This window comes from Antennarius striatus, chromosome 9 (genome assembly GCF_040054535.1).
Source record: "Antennarius striatus isolate MH-2024 chromosome 9, ASM4005453v1, whole genome shotgun sequence".
In the NCBI taxonomy this organism is placed as follows: domain Eukaryota; kingdom Metazoa; phylum Chordata; class Actinopteri; order Lophiiformes; family Antennariidae; genus Antennarius; species Antennarius striatus.
Genome location: NC_090784.1, coordinates 3,406,799 through 3,418,589, shown reverse-complemented (window position 1 = coordinate 3,418,589; position 11,791 = coordinate 3,406,799). Strand labels below are relative to the sequence as shown.

The window sequence follows — 11,791 nt, the reverse complement described above, 5'->3', positions numbered from 1 at the left end:
TGTAGACTGAGGTTGAGGGGTGTACTGGACCTGTACAATCTGATATGGTGCTGGGCTAGGGGCTGGAAGCCTTAGCTGATAGGCTGGCTGGCTTGCAGGAGTAGGCTGAAGCTGGTGCACCTGTTGTGGCTGATGGTGTGACTGGTAGGATGGTAGTTGGTACGCTGGCTGCGTGGGGATGACATGAGGGGTTTGACACACTGTCAGCTGGGGCACAGCAGGAGTATACGCTGGTTGGTATGCTAGGTGTTGGCTTACTGGCTGGATAGCAGCTGCGGTGGATAACTGGTATGTGGGACACAAGGTTGGTATAGTCTGTGCTTGGGGTGCAGGCTGCACGGGCACATACTGATATCTGGATTGAGATTGATATGGGGCTTGTCCAGCTAATGATGTGTTGCCATGTCCCCTCTCTACAGGTGATGACACAACCTGATTGGGCTGGTAGGACGGCTGATGTCCTGTCAGCTGTTGGTGGCTCATTTGGCCTATGGCTGGCATAGCCTGAACGTTAAGTGGAGCCTTAGCCATACTCATAACTGTAGGAGATGGTGGCATGGAAGCTGCTCCAAGCCTTAATGCTGAAGTTAATGTTGGTGGTAGAGATTGAGTTAGTATCATATCCTGCCTTTGACCCGGCATATTTGGTGAAGTTACTTGGGTCTGTATAGCTACTGTTGTTGTAGGCAGCAGTGGTGTTTGCAGCACGTTACCTGGAGGCTGAGGAGACAGGCTTGACTTGAGGGACAATGGCTGCCATTGATGGGCACAGCTGTCTGTTAGAATCACTGTCCCAGGTGAATAATTCAGGAGGGTGCTCAAGGCGTGTGGTGGAGATTGACATAGCATCGGAGAATCAAGTCCACTTGAGTTATATTTACATCCTGATGGACTTTGACTGTGGTAGCTCTGCTCTGAGGGGGGTGGTGATGAGAGCCCCACTATCATATTTAGCTGTTCAGGCAGGTTACTAGCATGTGATGTTAAGTCCTATTGAGTTGCCTCATTAACTTTTACTGGTGAGGAGAGACAGGGAGGGCACCCGTGTGGCTGGTCACCTTTAGTAGCGGACTTGGTCTGCAGGCTGAGTGACTGCAGCTGCGGTGCGCTGGCATTCTCGCTATCTTCATCAGAAGGGGCAGAATAAGGCACGAAGGACATCGGTAGGCAGACCTTGTAGCTTTGCAAATATGCTGCAAGCTGTCGTGGTCTTGCTCCTACCTGTCCTCTATATTCATCTGTTGTGGTTCTCTGTGTGTCCATGGCGCCGCCGTGGGTGAAGTGAATCCGGCTCGAAGGACCAATATTGAAGATATGTTCGGAGGGGACTGTATTTAGTTTGTTGGACCCACCTGATCCTACCGTGGTTGCTCCGGTTAGAGAGAGGCGCCACACAGGGAACAGTTTCGATTTGTATTTAATTAAACTTTCACCAGCATTACAGATTAACTGCATTCAACGATTAGGTTCGGATGGGTAAACAGCCTCCGTTCACTCGTTCCGATCGCTAACTCTCGCTAACTAAAACTTAGCGCTAACGGCGCTGGACCTCTCTGACAAGACCTTGGCTCCCCTAAAAGTTGCCTGACTACAATCGAACATCACAATAACGTTGCAATAACGTAATATAAAATAGAAAAACATAAGCATCACTGTGACGTATAAAACATCAGGAATTTACAACATGTAGCATCATCCGTTTGGTCAAAAAAGCTTGAAATCTGCGCTGCAGCAGCTTCCACTTTCAGTGGTCACATGGGCATCATACGTCACTGGGGCCAAACATAGCTTAGCAACCATAAGAAATAATGCAATTGATTTACACCAAAAATATCATGGTTACCTGCCAGTGTCAGCAGAACAGCAAAAAGACCAGACTTTCAAATAAATTCACTGTGGAATTAATAAAAACTAGAGTTGTTATTAATTCCACAGTCCAATAGTAACAAATGGCGGTTAGCTCAATGCTAACATAATATGGACAATCCCATTGACGGGCTAGCGCGTTAGCATTTTTAGCTAGATACCTTCCAGAAGGTATTCTAAAGAACGACAGGTCCTTGTCTTTAGATCTTTTTGCTATTCTGTTGACACAACCGTTCACTGTGCAAGTAACCATGATACGTTTGGTGTTTATCGCGTCTAGAATTGCATTGTGTCTTATGGCTGCTAAGCTATGTTTGGCCCCAGTGACGTATGACGCCCACGTGACCACTCAATGCGGAAGCTGCTGCTGCGCATATTTTAAGCTTTTTTGACCAAATGGATGATGCTACACACATAAAATTTATTTTTTCTTCTATTTTTCATAATGATGAATAACATATATCTTCTTCTTTTCCTTTCGGCTTTTCCCTTCAGGGGTCGCCACAGCGAATCAATTGCCTCCATCTAGCCCTGTCCTTTGCATCTTCTTCTCTCACACCAACTACCTTCATGTCCTCCCTCATTGCATCCATAAACCTCCTCTTTGGTCTTCCTATAGGCGTCCTGCCTGGCAGTTCAAAACTCAGCACCCTTCTACCAATATATTCACTATCTCTCCTCTGAACATGTCCAAACCATCTCAGTCTGGCCTCTCTGACTTTATCTCCAAAACCTCTAACATGTGCTGTCCCTCTGATGTACTCATTCCTGATCCTATCCTTCCTGGTCACTCTATCCTTCCTGGTCACTAATGATGAATAACATATATGTCACTTAAAATTAACTTTACTGTCCCTTTGAGACTAGGTAAGAATCCGCCTGCTCTGGCTGCTTCGAGTTCCAAGAGAAGGTCTCCCAGCTCTCTCAGTCTTTGATTCTCTCGATTTGATATTCTTGGAAACTCATCCACCTTCTTAAGCAGTGCGTTTTCTATAGCTTCAGGCGACCCATAGCAGTCTTCCAACCTTTGCCATAACATACTCACACCTGCTGCTGCATCGTAGATGTGAACTGCCCGTATTCTCTTTGCATGTTCAAACATGATTTTGGTCCAAGCCATTTACACAGCAGATCTAGCTCCTCCCTTGCTGTGAGGTTTAAGTCTACAGTACAACTGTGAAAGGATTCCTTCAAGGCCCAGTAATTTTCAGGACGGTCGTTGGAACGGTTGTCGACGGTCGTTGAATTCCTCTGAGCATGCGCGAGCAGGCTGCAGTTTCTTCTGCTCTGAGCGAGTTCATTGTGCTTAATTTTGCATTTTTTTCTATGTTTCTGTGTATATTATTTTAATGTAAATTTGGTCCCCGAAAGCAGAAGAAACGCTGAGGGACTGCTGCCAGACCACCGACTGGGATGTTATCGTGGGCTCACATGGGGAGGACATTGAGGGGGCAGCTCAGTGTTTTACAGATTACATAAACTTCTGATGTGTGGACATCGTGGCCCCTGTCAGGACAGTCAGGTGTTACCCCAACAACAAACCCTGGGTAACAAGAAGCGGGCGTTCAGGAGCAATAACGAGGAGGAGAAGAAGAAGGCCCAGCAGGAAGTAAGACTCTGCCTGAGGAAGGCCAAGGAGGCATACGGGAGGAAGCTGGAGAAACAGCTGGGGTGCAACCAGGTGCGGGAGGTCTTGAATGGGATGAGAACCATCACCGGACACGGGAAAGAGCGCAGTACTGTGGAGGGGAACAGTGAAAGAGCGAATGAACAGCTTTTTCAATCGGTTCAGCTCCCCCACCACCAGGGTGCTCTTCTTTGACTTTTCGAGCGCCTTCAAAACCATCCAGCCCCGGCTCCTGCAGTACAAACTGACCTCCATGGCTGTGGACCCCTACCTCGTGAGCTGGATCACGGACGACCTAATGGACAGAACCCAGTACGTCCGTATGGGGGACTGTTTGTCTTCTATGGTGACCAACAGCACGGGGGCGTCATTCTTTTCACCCCCATTCTTTTCACCCTCTACACATCGGACTTCAAGCACAACTCGGATACATGCCACATACGGAAGTACTCCGGTGACACTGCGATTGTGGCATGTATCCGGGAGGGTGATGAGGGCGAGTACAGGGCATTGGTGGCTGACTTTGTGGAGTGGTGCCAGCAGAACGAGCTCCAGCTCAACGTCTCCAAGACGAAGGAGATGGTGCTGGATTTCCGGCGGGCACCTCCCTCTCCACAGCCGGTGATCATCAAAGGCAGTGAGGTGGGGGTGGTAGGAAACTATAAGTACCTGGGACTGCAGCTAGACAGCAGACTGGACTGGTCACTCAACTCGAACTGTGTGTACAAGAAGGGGCAGAGCAGGATGTACTTCCTGAGGAGGCTGGCCTCCATCAACATCTGTCCTAAGCTCCTTCTCATGTTCTATCAGTCCGTAGTCTCCAGTGTGCTGTCATACGCCATTGTGTGTTGCGGTGGGGGGGCCAGGAAAAGAGATATGGACCGTCTGAACAGACTCATCCGCAGAGCGGGCTCAGTGGTCGGGCTGAGCCTGGACTCTGTGGATATGCTTCTGGAGAGCAGGACCATGTCTAAAGTTAAGGCTATCATTAACAACACCAGCCACCCCCTACACACTACCTTCTCCCAGCAGAGAAGCACCTTCAGCAGCAGACTGCTGTCACACAACGCCTCCACAGAGAGGCTGAGGTCCTCCTTCGTACCCCGTGCCATCAGGGGGTACTATGACTCTCTCAGGAGGAGCGGGGGGGAGGTGGCGAAGTCAGCACGGGGTTGAATGGATTTGATTTAATTTTATACTGTTTATATATATATATATATATATATATATATATATATATATAAAATTTTATACTGTTTTATATTTTAATTCAATTTTATACTGTTTATATTTTAATCTAATACTGTTATATTTTTTTAATTTTATACTGTTTATATTTTAGTTATAGTTTAGTATATAAGTCGTGTTAGTGCTGCATGTGTCTGTTAGTGTAGTGTATGTCTTGTGGTATGTCCTGTGATGTCAGTGTTTCTTTTTCTCCTGGTGTTTATCCAGTATTATTCATTATGTAATACCTGAGCAGTGGATATATACAATTTCCTCCGGGATTAATAAAGTATCTATCTATCTATCTATCTATCTATCTATCTATCTATCTATCTATCTATCTATCTATCTATCTATCTATCTATCTATCTATCTATCTATCTATCTATCTATCTATCTATTTCTGAATTCAGGGAAGAAATTCGAAGTATGCTACATAGCGGGTCATTTTCCGAACTCAGTTAATGTTAGTCCATCTCAAATTGATAAGTTTGTTGAAAATACAACAGACTCTCTGCGAAAAACCTTAGATTTATGTGCTCCACTAAAAAATAAGACTATAAAACAGGGGAAGCAAGCTCCTTGACAGAAATGGCGTTCTACTAAACTAGGAGAACGCCGCTCTGATTAGCAAGATAGTTTACATAAATACAGGAAGGCACTTTGTTCTGCTAGAGCAGATGAGAAAAAACATTTTTATCAACAAATGTATAAGCACTTTTTACCTGTGTATAATTATACATATGTGAAGTAAACAATGATGGAGAATAAAAATGTAGTAATGAGCACTCATTCTACCAGGAATGGGTGTTCAAGCTGGCTCCTCACCTTTAATTAGAAGTAGCTAATATAAGACACATGCTGACCTCCTACTGCCTCTCTCTGCTTCCTGCTCCTTGGGTGGTAAGTATGGTGTCAGGTAGTGATGTCTGAAAGGCACCCCATGGGGCTTCGAACTGCTAAGGACAATTGTGCCGAAAACTGTTTCATTACTCGGCGCCCCAGTCATTGGGAATGCGTGAGTACTCTTTGGCAGGGTGACAATATTGAAACCACACCACGATCGATGAGCCCAGAAAACAGCGCTTCAACGTTTCCTGTATTACATATATTTTCTGAATAAAGCCAAATATAATTTGATTCAACGTGTTAATCCTTGCTTGCTACTGTAGCCTTGTAGGACATTGATTTATGATTATTGATCCTTGCAGGGTTCAATAATATATAATTTAACATATTACATATATATTATATATAATATAATTAAACCACGTCACATCTCTCCCCACAATGATGCAGTGTGTAGACTGCCCCACACAGAAGAACAGAACCATCTATCTGTTTTACACTAATGATAAGGAGGCGTACACCGCCATCCCCCGCCGCCCACTCAGTAAATCAGACCATTACCTAACCAGAGGCGAGTCAAGCCTCCGTCCCCTCCGTCATCATCGGGAACGTGAACTCTCTACCGAACAAGTTGGACGAACTGACGGCGCTGTGCAGGACTGAACAGCGCTACCGGGAGACCAGCTTGTTGGTGTTCTCTGAGACGTGGCTAACTGGCGACGTGCCAGACACGTCGGACTAACCGGCTTCTCCTCCGTACGAGCGGACCGGGACACGAACAACGCCGTTAAGAACAAAGGAGGTGGATTAATCCTCTATACCAACGATAGATGGTGCCATCCGGGACATGTGACGGTGAAATCAACACTGTGTAACCGCGATCTGGAGCTAACAGCTGTTAGCATCAGACCCTACTACCTGGCATGAATTTTCACATGTCATTGTCCTCGTCGTCTACATCCCTCCACGGGCGGACCCTGAGACGGCACGAGAGACCATCTGTGGGACCACCTCCGCTCTTCGGACCTGGCACCCAGAGGCGCTCGTCATTATCACTGGTGACTTTAACCATGTCACCTTGGACTCATCTCTCCCCACAATGGTCCAGTGTGTAGACTGTCCCACATGGAAGAACAGAACCATCGATCTGTTCTACGCAAATGCTAAGGAGGCATACACCGCCACCCCCCTCCCTCCACTAGGTAAATCAGATCATAACCTAGTGCACCTACATTCCACTGGTGAAACGGCTGCCAGCAACAACACGGCAGGTTAGGAGGTGGTCCCCAGAAGCAGAGGAGATGCTGAGGGACTGCTTCCAGACCACCGACTGGGATGTTATTTTGGGCTCACACGGGGAGGACATTGAGGGGGCAGCTCAGTGTTTTACAGACTACATGAACTTCTGTGTGGACACCATGGCCCCTGTCAGGACAATCAGGTGTTACCCCAACAACAAACCATGGGTAACCAAGGAAGTCAAGGCTGTCCTGAACAGGAAGAAGCGGGCGTTCAGGAGCAAGAACGAGGAGGAGATGAGGAAGGCCCAGCAGGAAGTGAGACTCTGCCTGAGGGAAGCCAAGGAGGCGTACAGGAGGAAGCTGGAGAAGCAGCTGGGGCGCAACCAGGTGCAGGAGGTCTGGAATGGGATGAGAACCACCGGACACGGGAAAGGGCGCAGCACTGTGGAGGGGAATATTGAACGAGCAAATGAACTAAACAGCTTTTTAAATTGGTTCAGCTCCCCTACCACTCCTGGCTCCTCGTCCCAGGCCTCTTCCGGTCCTGCAAACCGCTCCACTTATGCTCCCTCCTCCTGTGCTTCCTCTCCTTCCACCCCTGCCACTTCTCCCGAGCCCACTCCAAGAACTGCGAAGCTCAATGGCCCCACCTCAACCACTGGACTTCCAACCTCGCCACAACCTCCTGCTCCCACCACGACGGAGACCGTCATCACTGCAGACCTGGTGACGACAACGCTGAGGAGGCTCCGACCCTATAAGGCGGCTGGACCAGATAAGGTCTCCCCAAGACTCCATAAAGCCTGTGCTTCGGAACTAGGGGACCCCTCAGTCTGCGGCTGGGGAGGGTCACGTCACTGTGGAAGACCTCCTGCATTGTCCCTGTACCCAAAAAAGGTACAGGGACGCCTTACTGAGCTCAACGACCACCGACCGGTCGCTCATACATCCCACATAATGAAGACCCTAGAGCGACTGGTCCTGGAGCTCATGCGTCCACAGGTGCAGGGTGCTATGGACCCTCTCCAGTTCGCCTATCAGGCCAAGGTTGGGGTTGACGACGCTATCTTGTACCTCCTCCACCGCATACTCTCCTACCTGGACACCGGGGGCTGTGCCGTCAGAGTGCTCTTCTTTGACTGTTCAAGTGCCTTCAACACCATCCAGCCCCGGCTCCTGCAGGATAAACTGACCTCCATGGCTGTGGACCTCTACCTCTTGAGCTGGATTACGGACTACCTAACGGACAGACCCCAGTAAGTCCGTATGGGGGACTGTTTGTCTTCTATGGTGACCAGCAGCACGGGGGCGCCACAGCGGACCGTTCTCTCCCCCATTCTCTTTACCCTCTACATATCAGACTTCAAGCACAACTCGGATACATGCCACATACAGAAGTACTCCGATGACACCGCGATAGTGGCATGTATCCGGGAGGGTGATGAGGGGGGTTGCAGGACATTGGTGGCTGACTTCGTAGAGTGGTGCCAACAGAACCAGCTCAACGTCTCCAAGACAAAGGAGATGGTGCTGGATTTCCGGCGGGCACCTCCCTCTCCACAGCCAGTGATCATCAAGGGCAGTGAGGTGGAGGTGGTAGAAAACTATAAGTATCTGGGACTGCAGCTAGACAGCAAACTGGACTGGTCACTCAACTTGGACTGTGTGTACAAGAAGGGGCAGAGCAGGATGTACTTCCTGAGGAGGCTGGCCTCCATCAACATCTGTCCTAAGCTCCTTCTCATGTTCTATCAGTCCGTAGTCTCCAGTGTGCTGTCATATGCCATTGTGTGTTGGGGTGGTGGGGCCAGGAAAAGACATATGGACCATCTTAAAGGTCCCATTCAGCTGCCAGATGTCCAACTAGACTGTAGTCCAAATATTCTGACCTAAAGTGATCTGTGGTCCTAAATATCAGCTTTTCAAAATCGCTCATCTGAAACGAAACGCTTCGTTTCGGGCCTCCGCCTGTAGTATGTTAATGAGCTCCGCTGGTCAACGCCTCCTTCATCTGGGCCACGCCCCTCTGAAGTAGAGCGTTAGGCTAACGGGACACTGACCGGCGTTACGTTTGTTATCATTATGGCGTTTGGAGGACAGATCGTGTCGGCGTACATCTATGACCGAGTCGGACCCAGAAGCAGGGGCTCCTAAAGAAACACCGACTGTGCGGCTGCAGCAGGACGTTTCCGAATGGTTAGTCCGTGTGAACGTTACTTGGTTGGTTCTGTTTTGTTTTGTTGTGTAACCTACGTCATCACAGGACGTTAGCATCGTCCGGTAGCTACTTTTGTTTCTACTCCCACCTCTCATTGCACAGTAATAATGTCGTATGTCTTATGTATTTTGTATATGTACAGATGTGTTGACTGCTAAAAAGTTCCTGTATTTCTATAAGTGACAGTAAAGTCTGATGGTGTTTCTGATAGTTATTACCATGTGGCTAATGCTAGCTTCTGCTCACGGCTAAGTTACTTTATTTTTCTATCACACTGATTTAACCCGTTACTAAGCTGCTAAATATTTGAGGCAGTCCTCCGTGACAAGACACACAGAGCTGACACCTGCCACTATCACACCAGGTTAATGGTGAAATGATGTAACCATATTGCAGTGATGCTTTTATCTACTCTATTTTGTTGTGTCTTCACCTGTTGTACAGGTGTTCCTGTGGACACTGAATGTATGCCAACAGAAGCAGAAAGGGTTGGGTTCCAGCCTGTGTGCCTAAACGTGTACACCCTACAAACGGCCGGTCACGTACTGAGGGCCGAGTATGGCCCTTCACGTCTGAGACCAATACATCGGTAAGTCGTTCTTTGAAAAATGTCGGAATAAAAATTATGTCTTATTTTGCTTCATTAGGCATTCCTTCATTAATGCAGTAACATAAAATATATAGGTACAACAAAGTCTAATATATTGTATTTGCGACACCTTGATTTTTATTTTATTAATAGACAGGTTGAACATTTTTTGGTATTCACAATCCATTTCTGTTGACAAGCATTTGCTTGTAAACAGAAGCTTGTATATGACAAGCATATACAAGCATTTATTTACAGAAACCAATATATCCAATAACAATAATGAGAACACAGAGCCATCCTGTCAGGAAATCAACAACAGTTGTAATACTCGGGATTGAAAACATTGTGAAATAAATAGTTTTGCGTCCTTTTTCTGTAGATGGTGCAGACATCTGGCCTATCGCACCTTTGTTGGCTGGTGCTGGGGCTACTTAGGGTGCAGAATCCGGGTTGTCATCCCAGCATGTGTGGTCATTCACATACGCCAGGAGTTTCCTGAAGACAAAGGCCACTATGCTGGATTTAGACCAAGTCTTGGTTGAACCTGGTCATGTAGCTGGCAATGACCTCTTCCTTGTACGGACGCTCATACTGGGCAGAGAGATTCTCGGGGAGAGGAATGGACATCTCAATTGTGTATGGCATGGGGTACACCAAGACTTTGTCACATATGAGGTCCAACATGTCAGCTACAAAACCTGTTCAATAAAACACAAAGATAGATCTTTACTGTTATTGATATTGTTTGATTCATTTCTTTGTTTAGAAAATTTTTATTCAAAATACATGCTGGTACTTGCTACAAATTTATTTGTATGATTACTTTTTACTGTGTTTTGTTGCGAACAATTACCAACAGAATTTCAAAACATGTTTGTTTGAAATATTAAAATATTGCAACACTAATAGAATGTTGGCTCTGTCTTGTGAGGTTTGACTCTGCATTGTCCCTTCAAAAGCCTTTGGAAAGTGGATCTTGTAGAGGGGTACACCAAACGTAACGAAATAAGGAGCCAAAACAATATATGACATACATGAATCTGTCTCAAATTATTTTATACTAAAGTCTTCACTTACTGTCTTGCTGGAAAATTCTAATACACAACACTCTTATTTTTTACTGAACTACTATCAACACATGCGCATTCACTAAGACCTATAGACAACTATATTTAGAAAATTAGTGTATTTAACCAATTTTATTAAAACATTGTATGGAATATGGCTTGTACATACCTTTACTTCAATAGTGGGAATGAAGAGTCCTGCAGGACAGCTGTGTACCAACAGTATGAGTGTCCACTGGGTCAGTTTGGCCCCCCACGTCCCTTCAAGCTGTGGGCTGAAAGGATGCACAAGGAAGAGGGACACTAATTTCAGGACACCAATGTTCTGATTTTGGATAAGAAGGACAGACCTGTGTGCGTTGTCGCCAACAATCGACTTTAACACTCTCTACGCACACACAATACGAAACAAAGCACAACTTCCTACTTAGCCTAGCATAAGTTTACATTATTTATGCTGACAGCTAATAGAAAAGAAAATATGAGATCAACTTACTGTGCGGCACGCACACACGTGTGGGAGCGCATGCACACACGTGTGGAAGCGCACACGTGTGGGAGCGCACACGTGTGGGAGCGCATGCACACACACGCATTACGCAAACGCGAAACAAAGGAGACCTCCCTACATAGCCTAGCATTGCATGACTTCATTCATGCTAACCGACAAAAAGAAAAAAGATAAAATGCGAGCCCAACTCTGGTGCGTTGTACCTAGATGCTGTAGGTTTAGCACACAGTTGGGGCGCGCACACGCAAACACGAAACAAAGCAGCAGCACCTAATTAGCCAAATAGCAATTGATCACCCATGCTAACAGACAACTGCAAAAAAGATAAATGCACCCTGTAACCAGGGTGCAGTTCCTTGGTCCCATATGGTTGGGAGTGATCCTTGAATGAGGATCAGTCTCAGGCAAAGCCCCTTCTGTACTGACCCTCATTGCTAAAACAGGCGGGAGTGAAGTGGTTCCACACACAAACGTGCAGGCAATGTAGCTGCACATAGCCATTAAAAATGAAATGCAACCACGGTCTCTTCTGTTCATCATTGGATGGGATGGAAAATAAACACTGGTGTTGATTTGTACAATCAACAACTGAA

General features: G+C 46.7%; 1 long non-coding RNA gene across 1 annotated transcript; it reads left to right on the top strand.

Annotated features, from left to right (window-relative positions):
- Nucleotides 1-7,858: 7,858 nt before the first annotated feature.
- On the top strand, nucleotides 7,859-10,607 carry LOC137601941 (uncharacterized). The gene is made up of 3 exons (XR_011037114.1): nucleotides 7,859-9,006; nucleotides 9,473-9,617; nucleotides 10,000-10,607. It is a non-coding gene; the product is annotated as an uncharacterized lncRNA (long non-coding RNA).
- The last annotated feature ends 1,184 nt before the right edge of the window (nucleotides 10,608-11,791 follow it).